The 7,558-nt window shown below is 40.1% G+C and overlaps 1 long non-coding RNA gene across 1 annotated transcript; it reads left to right on the top strand.

Annotated features, from left to right (window-relative positions):
• The first annotated feature begins 1,151 nt into the window (after positions 1–1,151).
• Positions 1,152–3,200, top strand: LOC134298322 (uncharacterized). The gene is made up of 2 exons (XR_010005338.1): positions 1,152–1,549; positions 3,049–3,200. It is a non-coding gene; the product is annotated as an uncharacterized LOC134298322 (long non-coding RNA).
• Positions 3,201–7,558: the final 4,358 nt, after the last annotated feature.

Below are 7,558 nucleotides of genomic sequence, written 5' to 3'. Positions count from 1 at the left end.
AGGTTCAGATCGACTTGAAATACGGATCTTCTCTTGTCCTATCTGTATCCATCAGCTAATTAATTAACCTCCTAGGTAAACTTTTTATTTCTTTCATACATTGAGGAATCTTACAGTGTAACATAATGTTGGTTCATTGCTGTTTCAGGGATAATCAGCCAGAGCTTTCAAAATTATCTAGCTTAGAAAAGAGAATGAAGGGTGCTTCTCTACACTGTAGAATTAATGCCATTTGACACTACTATAATTGACATAGCTTAATGCTATAGAATCCTGGCAAGGTCTTTAGCCTTTTCTGCCAAAGAATGCTGGTGCATCACTAGATTTCAAATTGCAGTGTTCCACAGCACTGAGCCATGGAAGTTAAGGTGGTTCCAAACTGCATTAATTCTACAGTATAGATGCAACTAGTGTGTCAATAACAGTATAGCAGTCCACATGCGCAATGAGGCAATGCTGCCCAAATATGAACCCTTGCCGTCCCAGTGGAATTTTCCTTTAGTTCCCAAATATGTAGCATTCCAGTAATTTAAAACATCAGTGGGGCATTTAGAAATATTGTTTAGTCATACAAAAAAAGACTAGAATCCAGTCAGTGGAATCCAGTCAGCAAATATTAGAACTATGTACTAACAATGCCCCATATCTCACTGTCTTCTATAACAGGCATCTGGGAATTGAAAGGAAATTGTAATTTGGAAGCCTTCTGCAATACCTCCCCCTCCACACACACACACACCATTACCATCTCTTATGATCCCTCTGAGTGCCAGTAAACATGGGCAGAGAAGTAATCTGAATTTGTGCTGCATTTTTGTCGTTTTAAATGGATTTGTGCACTGTTCTGGTATTCTCACCATTTAATATTTTAAATAATACCCTTCTGCCAAATACAAAATTTGTGCCATGTTTTGCTTTCTTGTCAATTCCCAGTCTGAAAATTCTGGCAGTTACACAGAAATCTGTTATTCTTTTGGCAAACCTGTTTCACATTCTTTGAAACCAGTCAAAACTTTGACTTGGTGAATGGATATACCACATTTTTTTTATTGATAGCCACTAAAAGAAGCCGGGGGGGGGGGGGGAGAGACTGAAAATGAAAACCTTCTTGCAGATTTTGTACATAATCCACATTGCTCCTCCTCTTTGTTAAAACTCTATCCATCATTTGTTTTATTGCTGTAGTTGAAGCCTGTCGCTTAAAGATGGTACTTAAAATGTCATAGCATCATCAAGCTAAGTGTGCCAGTGACATCTAAGTTGAAGCAGTTGAAAGAGCAGCCTTTGTTGAAGAGCAATAATACTAGAATTTGTGAAGAAGACCAAGTGATCAATTTGTTTCCAGTGAAAGTGGTGAAATAGAGGACCAGACCATTGTGACTAGTATAGAGCAAAGGTATGATAGAGCAACCATCAGGAATAATTTAAAGCAAGCACTTCTCGAAAGTAATATGAAATTGCAGAAGAGAGCAAGAAAACTGAGAGAGCAGACTCACTGAAAAAGCTTGCTGTGGATAACAAGGACTGCGGATAAAAGGATCCATGCCCGGTGAGTAGAAATTATACCAAATGGGCCAGTACAGGTTACTCACAGGTTAAAGACAAGCCACCAAGGTTTATTCAGCTCAGCTGAACAAGATGCAAGTACAAGTGGATGCTTCAAAATGTACAAGCATAAACACACAGAGAAAAGCAAGATTTCTTATACAGCATGACAACTATTTTAAAATCCTGTTTCCCTTCCTCATAGGCTGTGAGGGTGGGGTTGATCTGGATCCACATCCTGATTGGCTGAGAGTTCTGTTGACGTTGCTGCCTCCAGGTGGGGATTCCTTTTCATAGGGAGATGTCAGCCAGAGATTCGCCAGCCGGGGAACCAATCAACTGGTGGAATGTCCCCTAAAAGGGGATGTCCTTTGTGAAGACAATGCCACTGAAATTGTAATGAGTTTTTTTATTAGCTCAACAGTACAGTTCCGAACTCAATGATGGTGTAAGGCTCCTGAGACAATCAATGGTTGGGTTCTCACTAAAAGATTTAACAAATGCACATACCCTGAGCCTCTGTTGCCACCATCAGCAATCTTTCAGCCTCAAATGGGCCCTTTGACTAGACAATATTGGCTGGCTTATCTGGTCTGTCACAGGGACCTGTCTAACTCTGCATACACACACAATGGATTATGGTGATTGCTCTAGTTAAGAATGTCCAGAGGGTTTTGTCCAACCTTTCCTGCTTAGGAAATGTCTCTGCAGGGTTACAAAAAGGTGATTGCTATGAGTTAGGTCTTGCTACATTTTACAAGGAAATGTATACATTTTGTATAAAGAAGTAGATATAAGATAGATAGGCAGATAGGCAGAAAGCTAGAATAAATGATACATTTTATTAAAGGGTTGAAGCGATAAAGGTTTTATGGGGAAGAGGCTGCTGCTGCCCTGCTCCCAACCCCTGATGCTTCAAAATAACAAAAGTTCAAAAAAGTATTGGAAAATAATAATAATAATAATAATAATAATAATAATAATAATAATAATAATAATAGGTAATATATTTATTATAAACCCTTGGACATGGGCTTGAGAGAGCATTTTCATCTTTGTCTCAGAGCTTAGTGGCACATTAGAACATTTTCTTGTCAGAGATGCTGGTATCCAACAGTATCTTAATTAACATACCTCATCATTTGTAGAAATTATAATTTCATCAGTAGAGTATCAGCAATTACATTGTCTTTGAAGAAAGCACAAATATAAATGGAGTTGCTATTTTGGGAATGGGGTAGGAAGGAAGCTTCATTTTCTCTTCTCTATGACATTGTGTGCATGGCTTGAAAGGACTAGGCATAGAAAAACCATTAATAATATTTATGATATCCTCTTTGTGGGTTGAATATTATCAATAAAGACAGCCTGACAGCTGCCTGAATCTGCGAACTTGTGAGTTGTTCCTGGAGATCATATACAAATCCTCACCCAGGCATGAAGAATTTCCAACAGCTTGCTAGAAATTATTTTCTCAATTTCTCTTCTCATTATTTTTCTCAGGCACTTCTGATGTGTTGGTTGAAGAAGCTTTGAAAATTTGATATGTCTACTAAGAACAATTGCAAGATACAAGACTGTGAAGAGATGAATTTGTCAGAAACAAGCGCCTGTCTCTGAGTCAGCTGATCTAATAAATCACCCTTTCCTAATTACACTTGTGGTTGCTTGGCTGTCCATTTAATAATCTGGAACTGAGACACTGGCAGGACAAGTGGATGAAGATGGTACAAGGAAGCAATGAGATGATAGTGTTATTAGTGCCTATCAAAACATATTCATTCCAGAGCGGCTGTTCACATATTTTGCATGCAGCAGGAAAAATGTTAATTTGAGTAAAACAAAGAAATAATTTTGCTGTTGCTTGGACAAACATATATTAACATGCATAGTGTATTAATATATGTTAATATTGGTTGACATTCTATTAGGGATATATATATGTGTGAGTCATGTTATGTGTGTGAGGTCAAGTCAACATTGTGTAGAGGTTGTGTAAATTGCTTGATAACAGTTGTGTTCTGATGATAATGAGGTCTGATTCAAAGAATTTAGGGATCTCTCCTAGCAGAAGAGACCCGCACAAAGCCGCCAAAGAGGATTGTGCAATTGCCTGGCGAGCTCCCAAGAAACAAATGTAAAAGTCCCTTATCCCAATGAAATCTCACCAGAACGTTAGAAGCAAAGATCACCGAGGCTTTAATCTGTCCAGCTGGTACAGGATGACAATCGCGATATGATGCAGAAATAAACCGGCATACATTTACAGTAGAAACAGCACTTTTTATACACTTTGATTTTTGAATTTCCTGCCTTTCCCCACCTCCTGGCCCCACACTGATTCGCCAGGAGGATCCCTGATGTCACAGAGAAGGAGGCACCATTAGGGGGCTTGGCCACTTCGTCCAATGAGAAGGTGAGCACCAGCTGTGAATCTAGCCAATGATTGTGGAGGAGGCACAGCAGCAGGAAAACAAAAAGCATACAGGTAGAGATGACAGGATTATCTTTGACCGGACCTTGGACAATGGATTGGTTGATAGTTCTTGATCAGTTCCATGAATGGGGTCTAGCCCCTGCAGGTTTTTCCATGTTGGTGACAGGAATGGATGATGGGATTATGTGTTGACTCAAACTTCCGAGGAAAGAAGTGGCCTCAGTTGAAACTGACTCCTTCCTCAAGGAAATGAATTCTTTGTGATATCTAGAGAATCTCTCTCCAGGTGGTCTGATATCCAATGTCCTCCGAAGCCTGGAGGTGAGATCCATTGTTAATAAAGGAATTCTGGGAATCCAAGCTGTGGCAGTTCTATGTCCTTATTTGGGGCATCTGGGTTGATTTCCTGGCACAGAGATCAGGCCTCAGTCATCATGCTTCAATTTGATATATATATATATATATATATATATATATATATATATATATATACACACACACACACACACACACACACACACACACACACACACATACACACACACACACTTATTTATTTATTTACAACATTTTTACCCCACCTTTCTCGCCCGAGGGGACTTGAGGCGGCTTACAACACCGGGCAAGATTCAATACCAAACAATCAATAAAATTAACAACACATTTAAAACCATTAACAGTAATCAGTAAAAATACATTATACAAACATTTAAAACCATTAGAAATATATAAATTACTTAATTCCATTCTTCCAAGAACCTTGTACATAGACCTTAATTCAGACCATGTCAATATTTGCTTACTCATTAAATGCTTGTGCACAAAGTCATGTCTTTATGTTCTTCCTGAAGCTCAGAAGGGTCGGGGCCTGCCAGATGTTACTGGGGAGGGTGTTCCACAGCCGAGGAGCTACCACTGAGAAGGCCCTGTCCCTCGTTCCCACCAGCCGCGCCTGAGAGGCAGGTAGGACCGAGAGCAGGGCCTCTCCTGACGATCTTAGTATTCTTGATGGTTCATAGGAGGAGATACGTACAGACAAGTAAGTTGGACCAGAACCGTTTAGGGCTTTGTAGGTCAAAACCAGCACTTTGAATTAGGCTCGGTAGCATATCGGTAGCCAGTGGAGCTGGCATAACAGTGGAGTAGTATGTGTATGCTCCTACACATACATACATACATACATACATACATACATGGGGAAAAGACATTTCAGCAAGGAAAGTAATATTGGAAATAAGAAGTAATAATATAATAATATAATATAATATAATATAATAATAAAATGATAGCGATACGCAAAGAGCTCCATTTCTGGGGAGAATTTCAGGATAAATCCAATGTCCAATGGGTCTAGGGAGACGAACAAATGGGCTTCCATGACTGTTTGTCCAGGCTTCCACCTCTGGACGCGTTTTCATGGGGGTATCTTTAGAAGTGAATCCCAGGTTTTCCTTTCCTGCCCGGGCAGGTGAAGGGGGCAGGTTGGGGGCCCCTGGGACTGGGACAAAAGATGCAAGGGTTACATAGGAATTTATGTGGGGAAATGGGGAGAGGGGTCCCTGATACCTAAAAGTCCATGAAAGTTCATAAAAGACACCTTAAAAGCATTTGCTAAGCTGTGTTGTCGGTGCTCATTCATAAAATAAAGACTTCATTCATAAAAGTACGAATTTGAGCATGCAGAGGTGAATCGGGGCTATTTTTGGTATAATCCAGGATAACTGTTAGACTTTGAATTGACTCCAGAGTGAGTTGGTTCAAGGGAATGGCTTGCAAAGGGCTCATCTCCTGCAAAAGAGAGGGAAAGTGTCTTTGGACTGCGTTTTATTGCTGGTCGGTTAATAAATAACAGGAGTTGAGCGAGTTTCAATGGGAGAGGAAGCAGAGAGGTTTCTCTTCCACAGTAAAATGGAAACAATGTATTTCTGAGGTGCGAGGGCAGGTTTGGAAGGGAAAATCAAGGTTCCCAAAAGCCAGGGGAGCTTCTGGCTGGAATTTGGGGTAAATCAGAGCAGTGTGAGTGCAGGGGCCGGTGCGTTTCTGTTCGATATCAATAACAATTGTTATTGAAATAACAAGAGTTGTACACAGACAGTATATTCCATTCCCTCTTGTCTTTGCAAATTGTGATTGTGGTGTTGCAGTTTCACATTGTGTATTGCATGTTGTGGTTGCACGTTATGTGTTGTGCATTGCAGTTGTATATTGAACAAAAGCAGCTAGTATTTAGCATGTGTTGTATATTGTTGCTATTCTGTATGGGAATTGTATGGTGCTAACATAGCATACCTCCACATGCGGAATTTATACCACACTGAGTAAAAGTTGGATCCCAGCCATTGTGTGTGTATTACACATACACATACATACAAAGTAATATATAAAACAAATAAGATAGAAGGATGTTTTTTGAAAAATAGCAAGATGACAGTCAACAGTAACATTTTATGTTGATTTATATTTCGCTTTGCTTTAGCATCATGGGGATGTTTCCTTTTTTAATCTTTGTGTATCTTACACTTGAGTTCAAATTAAAAGTTAAGAGAAATGTTTGTTTCTTCTGTTTGACATATTTTCCTTGAGTTATCTTCAAACATGTCAGATATTGGACCTGAAAATTGACCTTTCAGTGATTAATCACAAAAGAAAGTACATTCCCCATAGATTAGGAGAAACACATGATATGAGAAACCGCTATCTTGCATCACCTGGGAAAGTCCCTTTCAAATATGTGCTAAGCTTAGCCCCTAGGAAGTGGCCTTGGGAAACTTTCATTCAATTCAATGGTGTAAGTAAGTAAGTAACTTCCTTTTTCTACCCCGCCACCATCTCCCCGCAGGAACTCGGGGCAGCTAACACGGGACAACGACCCAAAAACAGTAAACAAATACAACAATTAAAACACATTACAATGAATAATACACAATAAAATCACATTATGCAAACAATACATTACATTAAGCATAAAAGCCCATTAAAACATAAAGTAGGTAAAAGTAAAATAAAATGAACCACCAAGTTGGTGGAGGGGGATAGTATGGAGTGGCCAAATTGAACTTAAGTGCCATAGTAAAGTTATAAAGTGCTTCGGGGCAGAGGACAAAGTGCAACTATTTCTTGACTGTTGGGTGGGGATAGACGTCCAATTTATTATAAGAACCGAGAACGATGCAGAAAACTATGTAAGTTAATTTTGGTCATGGGGAGTAATTACTCAAAAGCGCAATGAAAGAACCAAGTTTTCAATTTCTTTTTAAAAGAAGCAAGAGTGGAGCCTGTCTAACCTCCCTAGGGAGGGAGTTCCAGATCCGGAGGGCCACTACTGAGAAGGCCTGCTCCCTCGTCCCCGCCAACCGAGCCTGCGATGGAGGCGGGAGCGAGAGAAGGGCCTCCCCAGATCAACAAAGAGATTGTGTAGGTTCATAGGGGGAGACACGGTCACGAAGGTAGGCGGGTCCCAAACTGTTTAGGGCTTTTTAGGTAAGAACCTGCACCTTGAATTGGGAAAATAAATGGCAGCCAGTGGAGCTCCTTAAACAGGGGGGTTGATCGCTCCCTGGGGCATGCACTATAGAT

This window comes from Anolis carolinensis, chromosome 1, assembly GCF_035594765.1.
Source record: "Anolis carolinensis isolate JA03-04 chromosome 1, rAnoCar3.1.pri, whole genome shotgun sequence".
Classification (NCBI taxonomy): Eukaryota; Metazoa; Chordata; class Lepidosauria; order Squamata; family Dactyloidae; genus Anolis; species Anolis carolinensis.
This window is presented reverse-complemented; position numbering and strand designations above follow the sequence as displayed.